This window comes from Microcaecilia unicolor, chromosome 14 (genome assembly GCF_901765095.1).
Source record: "Microcaecilia unicolor chromosome 14, aMicUni1.1, whole genome shotgun sequence".
Classification (NCBI taxonomy): domain Eukaryota; kingdom Metazoa; phylum Chordata; class Amphibia; order Gymnophiona; family Siphonopidae; genus Microcaecilia; species Microcaecilia unicolor.
Genome location: NC_044044.1, coordinates 55,451,062 through 55,464,940, shown reverse-complemented (window position 1 = coordinate 55,464,940; position 13,879 = coordinate 55,451,062). Strand labels below are relative to the sequence as shown.

Below are 13,879 nucleotides of genomic sequence, written 5' to 3'. Positions count from 1 at the left end.
GTCAGTAAATTTATTGCTAGTCTGTAATAAATTAAAAAGGAAAAAGCAATTTGTCCATAAAAATAATTTGAAGCAAAAACACCAGTGTCTTCACTGCAATGGGATCAGGCTCTGTGAAGCCGCAGTAATTGGGAGTGAGGGACTGCCTCTTGGTACAGAAAGGGGTGCATCTTAGCGTAGTAACTCCAGCTGTGCACAAAATGGTAACAGTAAAACATGTACCAGTAAAAATTGCAAAAACTGTCAGAAAAACAATATTTTCATGAGTTTGAAAGGCTGCTGGCTGGGGAGGTCATGAGGAAAGGGTTGAAAAACACCCTTCTAATCTTGTTAATGTGCTTCCCTCCCCTGGATATTTGCACAATGGCTGATCATATAGATATGGAATAATCTGCTGTAAATGAGTTTGGCTGTTTTAAAGTTTTTCAAACATTTATTTTAAGATTGAATGATTCATTGATGCTATTTATTAGATAAGATGGCTTTGTCTAAAATATATGTTTATAATGTAACATTTCTTCGTATATAATATTGCATGATGTTCTAAACCACCTCAAACCCCCTATGGGGATAGAAGCATGGTATAAGTACCCATTTAAATTAAATTAATAATAATTTTTTAAAAATCTCACTCAATCATAGTATGCATCAGCACAATAGATATACACAGTCGGATCTGTTTCCATCTTATATTCCAATATATAACAGACACACATATACACATAGATTCAGACGCTTCCCCCTCCCACTGTTTGACTTTTCCTAATTAGCAGATGAAGTGCAGTTCTCTTGGCGGCCCTGGTGGCAGCAAATGTACAGCTCACGCACTACTTAATAAGTCGCCCAAGCAAGTAATAGGGCTGTGGAACGCTGGCATTTTGCTTACAAGCTCTGACTACAAAGAAGCCTCTATAACAGCACTTAATGGTCCTGCCATAGTATTTGCTATGAGATCTACAGGAGCCTCCACAGCTCAGTCCTGGGTTCAACCCGCTGCATGTATCAGTTCATAGCTCTGATTTCCCAATAGCATTCTCTAAGAAAAGCAAAACTTCAGGTCTCTGCATGTAATGGCATAGCTGCAGAGTTACCCAGCTCCTAGAGGTTTTATGGCCAGTCCTGGATTTTTAATCTGCATCTCAAATTAAGGTGGAATTTCTAATCTTTGATTCTACTTATTGTAATCAGCAGTGCAGGTCTATAATGCATCAAATGGTGCTGTCAGAAATCCAGGATTGGCCTAGAACAGTGATGGGCAACCTTTTGAGCTTGGTGTGTCAAAATTCACCAAAAAACTGAGCATAACTCGGGTGGTGTGTCACTTCAAGAAAAATCACTGCTACTAGGACCGCCCCCGGGCCCCCCCCCTACCCGAGATCGTTGCCCACCCGAGGTCGCCGGGCCCCCCCCCTCCACCCGCTACCGGGCCCGGAACTAACCTTAAAGCCTCCTTTCACGTTGCAGCAGCAGGGCAGACCTCTCCTCCTTCCTTCTGTGCTCCGCCCTCGCGGACGTTACGTCAGGCGAGGTCAGGACACGGAAGGAAGGAGTGGCCTGCCCTGCTGCTGCTTGCTGCGACGTGAAAGGAGGCTTTAAGGTTAGTTTCCGGGAGTGAGGAGGGAGGGCGGACCACACTGCGGCGGCGCCGCGTGTCATCGAAAATGGCTACGCGTGTCAGTGCTGACACGCGTGTCATAGGTTCGCCATCAGGGGCCTAGAATGTCCCTCCTAAAACTGGGTAGCTTGGCAATTCTGCATTGAAGTAAACCCTGGTGAGGTTTAACCCTATCAGATAAATCTGTACATGGCATGGCTTGAACTGGGCAAGTACGCACAGTGTGGGAGTCCAGAACCCACTGTCCAAGGGAGTGTGATATCCCACCCCAGTAGCTTATCAACAACTAGTGAAAAAAAGGCCTGTTTCTGACAAAAATGAAACGGGCGCTAGCAAGGTTTTCCTCGGCTCCCCTGCAGCCACCCATGTCCAGCGACCCTCCTCTCCCCCTGCAGCCACACATGTCCAGCGACCCTCCTCTCCCCCTGCAGCCACACATGTCCAGCGACCCTCCTCTCCCCCTGCGCCCACTGCAGCCACCCATGTCCAGCGAACCTCCTCTCTCCCCTGCCCCCCTTCCAGCCACCCATGTCCAGCAACCCCCCTGCCCCCCCTGCAGCCACCCATGTCCAGTGAACTCCTGCCCCCCTGCAGCCCAGGGGCGTAGCCACGGGTGGGCCTGGGTGGGCCTGGGCCCACCCATTTCTACCCAAGGCCCACCCAAAAATAGTGGATCACAACCGCGATCGCAACCGCAGCTTCAGGTGAGTCTTCTTTTCCCTCCTCACCCCCACCGCAAACATCTGGACTCCGGAGCCTTCCCTCTGTGGCTGCTGAGATGAATCTCTTTCCCCTCCCTCACCCCTGCCGTAAGCATCTGGTTTAAATTAAGGGCGGGGCCAGCAGTGATTCGCTGAGCACTCCGGAGCCTTCCCTCTGCCACGATCTGCCCTGGAAACAGGAAGTTATGCTGAAGAGAGCTGATCTTGCGGAGGGAAGGCTCTGGAGCAGGTCTCTTCATCTGTGATCAGCAAAGCGATAGTGAGGGAGGAAAATGGAGTGAGTGGCTGTACCTGTAGGGTGGGAGAGGGACAGGCTGGGAGACAGTGGCTTCACCTGCGTGGGGGTGGGAGGTGGGGGGGGGGGGCTTGAGGCCATAGGGAAGGGATTGGAGAGAGGTTCTGGACCTTCAAAAGGGGGGGGGGTTGGCTGGAGAAAAGGGAGAGAGATTTTGGACCTGCAAAGGGGGGGCGATGGCTGGCTGGCTGGAGAGAAGGGAGAGAGGTTTGGGACCTGCAAGGGGGGGGGGGGGCTGGCTGGCTAGAGGGAAGGGAGCCAAGTTTGGGACCTGCAAGGGGAGATGTTGCTGGCTGGAGGGAAGGGAGAGAGTTTTGGATCTGCAAAGGGGGGTGGTGGCTAGCTGGAAGGAAGGGAGGTTCTGGACCTGCAATGGGGGGGGGGGGCTGGCTGGCTGGAGGCAAGGGAAAAAGGCAAGGGAGAGAGGTGCTGGACCTGAAAGGGGGGAGGAAGATGGAGGAAAGGATGAGAGGTGCTGGACCTGCAAGGGAGAGAGGCTGGGGGCTGGAGGAAAGGAATAGAGTTGTTAGACCTGAAAGGGGGGCAGGCTGGAAGGGAGAGAGGTGCTGGACATGTGGGGAGGGGGGGCTAGAGGCTGGAGGGAAGGCCTGCAGGAGAGGCTGGAGGGAAGGCCTGCAGGAGAGGCTTGAGGGAAGGGAGAGAGGTGCTGTACCAGGATGAGAGATTAGAGGGAAGGGAGAGAGATGGCGCCGGGAATAGAGAGGCTATGCTGGACACTGGGAGGGAGGGGTATATGGTCACAGGGGAGAGATACTAGACATAGGGGACAATAGGAACTCAAAAGGGAGATACTGGGCATGTGAGGGCATAGGGACACAAGGGGTGATGCTGGACACAGGGGTAGGGGATAGAAGGGTGGTGATGGATGCAGGAATTTGAACATAGTGGAGATACTGGACAAGGAACTATAGGGACACAGAGATGGGAGATGGATGGTGGACATGGAGAGAGAATAAATGACAAATAGACAGGAGACCCTGGTAAGTGAATTAAGACAGAAGAAAGCAGAAACCAGAGACTAGAACCAAGCTGATTTGAAAAATAAAATAACCAGACATCAAAAGGTAGAAAAAAATCATTTTTTTTTCAATTTTGTGATTAGAATATGTCACATTTGGAATGTACATCTTGCCAGAGCTGGTGTTAGACATGGCTGGAGCCCAGGCCATAAATTTGGGAGGGAACCCCAAAGCCCATCACCAGACTGCACTGCCTTCAGCTTCCATCATGCTTGTGGCTCTCTCTGGCCAGGGGACCAAGAGCAATTGCTCTAGTTGCACTCCAACACCATCCCTGGCAAGTACAATGCTTATATTTTGCACAGGAGGAAATGCATTTCTTTCTGTATCTCTGGTATTGTATTATATGCAAGGTTTGACTTTTTGGGGTTTTGGTTATATTTATGTTTATAATTTTTAGTCAATTATTCTATATTTGGCATTTTTATTCTGTGTGTGTGATTGAGGTATTCCGTTAGCATGGATTTTCTATGTAGCCTTCTGTAGTAAGTTTGGTTTGCTTAGTTTTCCCAATAGATGTATTGATATTTTACAGCCCCACTGTATTATGTAGGGTAATACCTTTTTCATAGGTAGGATCCTTCTTTTGGAAGTTAGTGCTGGCATTGTAGATTTGCACTAAGTTATGAGTGACATTTTGTTTTAAAGATTGTTTTATTTACTATAGGGTGGCTGTTGATATTACGGTGAGTTTTATGGGGAAATGTCCTAACTCTGCTCTGTACCCATTGGGGGAGGGACAGGGGGTTCTGTGGATGCAGAATTTATTTGCCTTTAATACTAGATTATACTTTCTGGGATCATTTCTATAGAATGTAACTGGAAAGATATGTTGAAAGTGTTTGGTCTTGCTATACAGGCTAAGTATGTGTGTTAGGGAACCGAGGCTCAATGGAAGTGGAAGAGTGCATGCAATCTCTTGTACTTCCCCCTGAAGCCTGCACTGCTACCCTTATTGAAGTTATTGGGAGTGGGGTAGAGCTGGAGCATGGGGTGGGGTATCAGGTGGCAAGTTTTTCAATTTCAAAAAAGTTGGCAACCCTGGTGCCCACCCATCTGACCTGTTGGCCCACCCAAAAATTGCTTTCTGGCTACGCCACTGCTGCAGCCTCCCATGTCCAGCGACCCTCCTCTCTCCCCTGCCCCGCCTCTAGCCACCCATGTCCAGCGACCCTCACCTGGGCATGGATCAGCTGTGAGGCATGGTTTTTTTTCCCCCTGGGGTCTGAAGTTGACATCATAATGGCTACGGTGATGTCAGTCTGATCTACGGAGCCTAGCAGACCAACTTGGAATGAACCACGGTCCCAGGCAAGTCAGAACATTGGAGGTGAGAATTATTATCTACTATAATAAAACTCACCCTCAACGTGCTGAAGACAACGTTCTGAAGTCACTCACTCACTCCCTGAAGGGTTCATGGATTCATGGTGGTGAAGCCACAACACTGACCATGTCTCTCTGCCCCGCCCTCGCATGACGGACCAATCAGAAAAAACACCCTCAACATTCTGAAACACAAAGGACCATCACAACACCGTTCCCAGGCAACACTAGGCAACGTAAGACGGACCAATCAGAGGACAATAAGGGAGGAGCATTCCCAAGCAGAATGGCTCATTATCTGTGCAGCACGGAGAGCACAGAACCACCACTGGAACGAGAGAAGAATATTCCTGCTGTGGGTATAGGCAAAAATAGACCGGGGGGGGGGGGGGGGGTGGGGGGGGGAAGGAGAAATTTTTAAATGCCTAATGCCAGTACTGAAGAGTGCCAGAGGGCCTATAGCACAGACTATATTTGGGATCGCTTGACATGGAGTCAGAGGAGCCGGAAAACAACGTGCCCGTCACCATCTGGGACGTGGGCGAACAGGACAAGCTGCGGACCAGCTGGAAGGATTACCCGCGACCCAGCCAGCACCAAACAGCGACCAAGGACAGCACAGCACATCCCCTAACCCCCAAGAAAAAAACAAAACAAAAAAAGACACACATCAACAACCTGCACACACACCGCACCCTCACACACACACACACACACAAAATAACTCTGTGACACATACACACACAAAAAAAAACACATGCTAGCGCCTGTTTCATTGGTTTCGGAAACGGGCCTTTTTTACTAGTATATGATGATCTGTTGTCTCACATTCTCTCCTTGTTTCTTCCAGGGACGCAGGACTTACCTTAATGGGATAAAGCAAGGGTTCTCAAGACAGACCTAGAATAACTCCTAGCCGGTTTGGTTTTCGGGACATCCACTATGAATATTCAGAAGACTGATTTTTGTGCACTGTTCCATCTACAGAATCAGAAACAAGTAGAGAGATCATGGATGCCCTTCAAGGTTCTCTGGTGATGGAACCCATGAGGGAAGGGGGGAGCAACACTGGATCTAGTATTTACAAAAGGAGAATGTGTGTATAATGGATCTCTACTGCCCAACTGGGTACCCACATGGGCAGTAGTGATCCATCACAAGGCATGCTGTGATATAAGAGCTACAGCAGAGTACAGACACACAAACTCAAAGTATACTGGACTTCAAACATGTTGACTTGAATAAAATGGAAGAGTACAGGAGGAACAAACTGACAGGATGGAAGAACATATGGTCCAAGCTGAAAGGAGACATAGAAAAGGTAATATATTTTGATGTAAGAAAAATAAATAAAAACAAGAGGAAGCCAGTATGGTTCTTCAAAAACTGATTGAAAACAAACACACAAAATAGGCTGTGTTCACAAAATAGAGAACAATTCATGAAAAACAGAAATGTATACCAGATAACTTAAACGAAAGAAAGAAAGAAAGAAAGAAAGAAAGAAAGAAAGAAAGAACATGGGCAGAAGTAAAAATATTTAAAGATGTAAAGCAGATTGATAAAACGTTTTTCAGGTATGTCAAGAAAAGTAGGAATGCTACAAACTGAGTTCGAAGACTGAAAGTGATGAGGAAAAAGCAGAAATGTTAAACAAATGTTTCTGTTCTGAGTTCATGGAAGAAAATATTGGTGAAGAACCATAGCTGGCTGACAAAAGTATATACGGAAGCAAAGTAGATCCCAGAAATTCATACAGTATTTAAAAACTGTTTCTATCACTTGTAGTAACTACACAATCTCTCTCCATGTATTAGAAAGACACGTGTCTGACCCCAGAGATCCATACCATGATAACATATTACTGTAATGCTCTATACATTGGTCAAACAAAAAATAGTTTGCACCAGCTCTAACTAATTTCATGCCCATACCCTGATCGGCATACATCTACAACATCAAAAATATTCACCCCAAAATGGCACCCAAAATAGCATTGAATACAAATAAATCTTAAATCATGCTCAAAATTATAATGAAAACATCAACAAGTAGTAGATTAGTGGCCAGTAAAAAATATGAATCTTAATAAAAAGCAGACCATTCAATGTAATTATTTAAACCAAAATATTCTAAAGTTTTTAACTTATGTATCTACCTTTGTTCTCCTCATAGTTGCACACCGATCAAGGTATGGACACTGAATTAAAACATAATTATGTGTTTTGCATTTTTGTGATTTAAGAACTGGTGGCATCTTCAGTTAGTTGAGCACCATTTTTTGAGTCTGAACAGCATGTATTGAGCATAGCATTTTGAGAAAAGTATTTATTTGTTAAAAAGTTTTTGATAAAAAATAGATATAACATTGATCACATTGAACATTATTTACACATGAACACAGGAGTTTATTAGAACAATGAGTGAGAGGGAGTTTAATTGTAGAACAACATGGTGAGAAATTCAAAAGTGTTAAACCAGAAAAGAGTAGAGGTTGCTTGCAAATACTTTTATTCAAAGCACCAGGAGAAGAACCCAACATGGGCCGTGTTTCAGCAGGTAGAATTGCCTGACTCAGGGGTCACAACAATATTATCTATAACTAGAACAACTAATTTTGTGACTGGCACAGATTTGTTGGTAGATGTAGTAGAATTGGAAAAGGTGCAGCGAAGGGCGACTAAAATGATAGAGGGGATAGGACGACTTCCCTATGAAGAAAGACTAAGGAGGCTAGGGCTTTTCAGCTTGGAAAGAGACAGCTGAGGGGAGACATAATAGAGGTATTTGTGGATGTGAAGCGTCTGTTCACGCTTTCCAAAAATACTAGGACTAGGGGGCATGCGATGAAACTACAGTGTAGTAAATTTAAAACAAATCGGAGAAAATTTTTCTTCACCCAACGCATAAATCATTCACGGAGAGGCCCCAGTCTACATGTCGGACCTGATAGACCTACCACCTAGGAATGCTAAAAAATCATCCCGCACATTCCTTGATCTTCACTTCCCCAACTACAAAGGGCTAAAATACAAGTTAATGCATGCGTCAACCTTTTCCTATTTGAGTACACAATTCTGGAACGGGCTGCCGCGCAACCTAAGAACAATCTACGAACTAACCAACTTCCGCAAACTACTGAAGACCCATCTCTTTAACAAGGCATAACACGAAGATCAACAAATGTGAACTCCTACACACATATCCAGAATTGTCTTACAATATTTGCTTGTTACACTACTATCATGTTTTATCATTATCATGTTACCCAAGATCCTTTTGCAATACCAAATGTCAATCTTCTTATATACTTTTCACTACTCATGATGTATTGTAAGCCACATTGAGCCTGCAAAGAGGTGGGAAAATGTGGGATACAAATGCAATAAATAAATAAATAAATAAATAATTAAACTCTGGAATTTGTTGCCAGAGAACGTGGTGAAGGCAGTTAGCTTGGCAGAGTTTAAAAAGGGGTTAGACGGTTTCCTAAAGGACAAGTCCATAAACCACTACTAAATGGACTTGGGAAACATCCACAATTCCAGGAATAACATATATAGAATGTTTGTACGTTTGGGAAGCTTGCCAGGTGGCCTTGGCCTGGATTGGCCGCTGTCGTAGACAGGATGCTGGGCTCGATGGACCCTTGGTCTTTTCCCAGTGTGGCATTACTTATGTACTTATGTTGGTAGAAACAACAGTAACTGCAGGTAATATGATGCCTGCAAAGCGCAAGTGCAAAATCAACCACCATGTATTGGTGAAAATTACCTTCTTTGTGGTTGTTTGTCAGCTTTGACATTTTAAGAAGGTTATTTCCTCCTTTTTTTGGATATTGGTGCTCAGATTGTGAATATCATAGCTATCTGAATGACTTTGCATGCTGCATTTTATGATGTATCTTTTGGACTCTTCTGACATTTATTGTATTTCCATTATATGATTGTTCAACTGTTCTGTTTAATGTGTATATTTTTGATACTGTACCAAAACAAATTCCACAGAGGTGGAGAAAAGTAAAACAATACAGTCACAAAACCAGCAAGAAGTGTGGTGTCACCAACATGACACTTTCAAGGAAAATAGGAGAACGGTGTCAGAACAACTGGAAACTATTCTGTAAAAGACTCGACACAGCAGCTGTGTTTCAGCACATAAGCGCCTGCTTCAGGAGTCTTGAAGAATAAACTCAATGTAAATATTCAATAATATGTACATAGATTGAGATAAACAAACACAGTCTTTAGAAAGACATGATTGCCAAACAATGTAAAAAAACTTCTAAAGAAGCATGAAATAGGGAAGCAGCAATCCTGCCAATGTGAGATCACTGCTTCCCTATTTCACACTTTTTTAGAAGTTTTTTTACATTGTTTGGCAATCATGGCTTTCTAAAGATTATTATGTTTGTTTATCTCGATCTATGTACATTTTATTTATTTATTTATTTATTTATTTTTGGGCATTTGATGTACTGCAAATTGAACCTATACAAGGTAACTAAGTGGTTTATAACATTAAAATAAATTCTTCTAGAGAGGGGATTGAGGAGTAGGATCGATAATTAGATATGGAGCTCTGTATTTACTTGGAGCGGTAAGCTGATCACTTTGCATCACAGTAGAATAGTAGTTGATTCACAATTGTACACTTGCCAAATCTGAAGGTTCCGTTGTATCGTTGTACTGTTATGACTTTCTTTAACAATTGCTGAAATATAAAGTTGTAAGGAGGGGAGGGGGTGGGAGAAGAGAAAATGGAATAAGTGATTGATGCAGTTACATATGTTGTTGCAATGCTGATTTGAATACTGAACCTTGCTGTATGAAGCCTCCAAGTTGCATTGTATTGTGCATTTCGTCAATAAAAAAGTTTAAACATAAAATAAATTCTTCTAGTTCTGAAACTGAGGTGGTGCAAACAAAGAGGAGAGGAAAGGAAAAAGGGAGGGCACAAAGATATTTATGCAGGAGGAAAAGCTGAAGAGAAGAGAAAAGTCTTCAGAACAGCCTTAAAGGAATAAAGAGGCAAATCAATTCTAAGTGAAGCTGGAAGGTCATTCCATAACTTTGATCCTAGATAACTGAATGCAATTTCATGAGAAAGAGACAAGTGAAGAACAGCAGGAGAATGGACGCACAGCAAGTTACCAGAAGAGGACCGAAGTGAGTGTGGAAGCAGGATATATGGGACAAGAAGTCTATTCAGATAGGCAGAAACAGTAGGATCCTGACCTTTAAAAACAACATGAGAAGCGTATAATGTTTACAAGCTGAAACAGAAAGCCAGTGTTCTAATCAAAGTAATGGAGTAACATGATCAAAGTGGTGAGCCCTGTGGATAAGCTTGACAGATGTAGATTGAATTAACTGAAGACACTTTAAGGAACGGAGTGGAAGACCTGCATACAAAGAATTACAGTAATCTAACTGAGAAATAACATGTGCCAGAAAAGTGAGCAGATTGAATGAGGTGATAAAAATGGCCATACTGAACGTATACAAGAAAAAAGAAGATTTAACCACATTATCAATCTGTGTCTTAAAGGTGAGTGAGGCATCAAAAGCAACACCTAAAATCCTAAAAGAGTCTTTATATAAAATTGGAGAACAATCAAGAACTGGTGCAGAAGGGATAGGTGAATTAGCATTGGAGAAGACTATAGCAAGGGAGGTGGCTGCCCCAGCTCTGGTGGTAGAGGTAGAAAACACTCAGAGCTGGATATTTTTCTGTTGCTAATTTTTGTTGGAAAAGAGGGGAAATATAGTGTGGGGACTTTAACAGTGCTAAGACATGTTTGTTCTAAATGCTGTTGGACTGTATAAACCCTTCCACGACAATCTGCAGAGTGAGGTAAGACGGACTGCTTTCGAAACGGTCTTTTTCAAGACCCACTTTAATGCTCTTGTCTACAGCATTTGTATTTATGATTTGAGACTTTTACAAATGAACCATCAATCTATGATCTCACTCCATAAGTGATTTCAGTTATAAGACTCCTGATGTAGGCCGTCTGGCCGAAACACAACGTTGTGTCGAGTCATTGTTTACGTGAAATTATTTTATTATCATTTGTTTGAAAATTATTAAAAACGGTGTATTTTAATACTCTAGTTTGGATCCAGTTTTTGGATAGCCTGGCTCATATTCCCACCTTTTTTTTTTTTAATTTCATACTCCGTGGGATCTATTGAGTTCTCCACACGCGTGGATTCTCTCTAAACCCTTAAGAAGCCAGGTGGGAGATCTTTTAAGACCTGATTACTGCTGGGCGACTCTGTTCCAGAAATCTGTGCCTGTGTTTTGTTGGAACACTAATGCACTGCCGGGGCAGTGAGAAGCTACAGGACTGTGTAACACGGTGTCATGTTGGGTCCTTTCAGGTCCTCTGAGAGAAGAGGACATTTCTTTGGTAAGTGAACATTATTTTGCTCTGTGCTTTGGGAACTTAAAGATTGGGGTTTAAAGGAGGAATTGTAGGTTATTAATAGAATAAAAATAAACAATAAAAAGCTAACTTTATCAACTAGTCTCCATACCCTTTTCCCCCTAGTTCAAAACTTGAACTTTATATCACAGCATTAACAGATAGCCTCTAGTAGGCACAGCAGCGAGAGAAGCAAGCATTATTAACTAGTTTCTATAGTGTACAACCCTTTTGCCATAGTCTTAAACTGACACTTTCTCTAGAGGTAGAAACTTTTCCCATAGTTTTAAACTGAAACTTTTTCTAGAGGTAGAAGTTTAACAGCCAAAGAATATCAGAAAGGATAGTAGCAAGGTTCAAATTTTGTTCTAAAAGACAGTTATTTTCTGTTCATTGGCTGCTGGAGAGGTAGCACTGCTACTGACCTGAATTCTGTGTTAATTGAGGTGTGAGAAAGTAGAATATTTGCAAAGGTTATTAAGGGCAATCTGATTTCTGAATGAGCTTGAACTTTCCACCAAAGCCTATGACATTAACAGTTAGCCTCTAGAATGCACAGCAGGATCTAGTTTATTCTTCAATTCCACCCCACCCCTAGCACAACTCTTCATTTATAGTCAGTTATTCTAATTAGGCTAACAGGGGAGGTGTGCTCTTACAGAGTTTTAATCACATTTCATTTCTTTTTAAGAAGAAAATACTAAATAACTCACACAATATACCATATAAGCTAAATACTTTTTAAAAATATATTAGACTACTATCTTTAATACCTTAGCAAGTTTTAAATTAATGAAAAACACAAAAATACTAAGATGGAGAAAGCCGTCCAGCAGCGAGAAAGGTGATATCCAGTCTTTTGCATTGAGTGTCACATGTATGATTATCTCCCAGTTGGTGAGCAGTTATATGGGTGTGCCTGATGCAAAGAGCTCCTAGCTCTCAGTGAATAAGCCTGTTCTCTTGAGGCTAAAGTAGCAGACTTGGAAGAGCTGAGGGAGACAGAGAAGTACCTACAGGGATGTTGTAGAGAAATCCCACCTCCAGTCTGGCAGCTCCTGTGCTGCTTTGGAGGTGGGAGGTCTCCTAGAAGATGAGCAACACCACAGTGAAGTAGGAAGTACTCCTGTAGCCAGGACCTTCCCACCAGGGTAGTATGCATTATGCTCTCACACTGAGGATATGTCTCCAAAACATCTGCCCAAGAGGGAAGGTTAGAACAGCTGTTGTAGTTGGTGACTCGATCATTAGGCATATAAATAGCTGGGTGGCTGGTGGATGTGAGGATCACCAGGTAGTTAGTGCTGGGGAGGAGCTGGCTGTCTTGGTACATGTGGGTACCAATGACATAGGAAAATGTGGGAAGGAGGATCTGGAAGCCAAATTTAGGCTCAAGTAGAAAGTTTGTCCAGATCCTCCAAGGTAGCATTTTTAGAAATGCTCCCTATTCCACACGTAAGACCCAAAAGGCAGGCAGAGCTTCGAAGTCTCAATGAGTGGTTGAAAAGATGGTGCAGCGATGAAGGATTTAGATTTCTTAGGAATTGAGTGACATTCTGGGAAAGAGGGAGCCAGTTCTGAAAGGATGGGCTCCACCTAAACCAGGATGGAACCAGGATGCTGGTGCTATCTTTTAAAAAGGAGATAGAGCAGTTTTTAAACTAGAATAGTGGCAAAGTTGACAATCACCCAGGAGCGCATGGTTCGGTGTAAAGTATCCTTGAAGGATACTATTGAAACAGGACATTTAGAGAATCCCAGTAGAGAGGTTTTAACAATGCTGAAAGTAAGCCAGGTGTGCTAAATGAGAGAGCAGGATAAAGATGAACATTATCCCCTTCAACCTCTAAGCAGTTTGTAGATCCAAGGAAAAATCTCAATTTGAAGTGCCTGTATACAAATGCTAGAAGCAGTGGTGTGCTGGTAAATGTTTAACAACAGGCTCTCTCTCCCTGATCCACCTCTGGGCCCCCCCCCCCCCCCTGTCCACCTCTTCGCCCCCCCCAAATTGCAGAGCTGGCTATAGCCGGGGAGAGAGCCTGGGAGGGGGAGGGGGGGCCAATGCATTAATCCAGGAAATAAAAAAAAATGTAATGATCCCAGGTTCCAATCTAATTCATGTTTAATGTGAGATAAAATGCCATAAATAAGTAAATAAATATAAACTTTTAATGTTGAGCACCTGATTCTCAAAGTGGACATATTCCAAACACTATAATGAAAATAAAATGATTTTTTCTACCTTTGTTGTCTGGTGACTTTGTTTTTCTGATCATGCTGGCTCAGTATCCGATTCTGCTGCTATCTGTCCTCTTAACTCAGTTTCCAGGGCTTCCTTTCCATTTATTTCTTTACTTTCTGCCTTTCTTCTTCATTTCTTGTCCTACATCCATAAGTAAAAGCTGGGTCCTCCACAGATTTGACTGTCCAGTGGATCCAGCTTCTGCCTAT

General features: G+C 43.1%; 1 pseudogene; it reads left to right on the top strand.

Annotated features, from left to right (window-relative positions):
- The first annotated feature begins 4,453 nt into the window (after nt 1-4,453).
- Nucleotides 4,454-4,545, top strand: LOC115458484 (annotated as a pseudogene).
- The last annotated feature ends 9,334 nt before the right edge of the window (nt 4,546-13,879 follow it).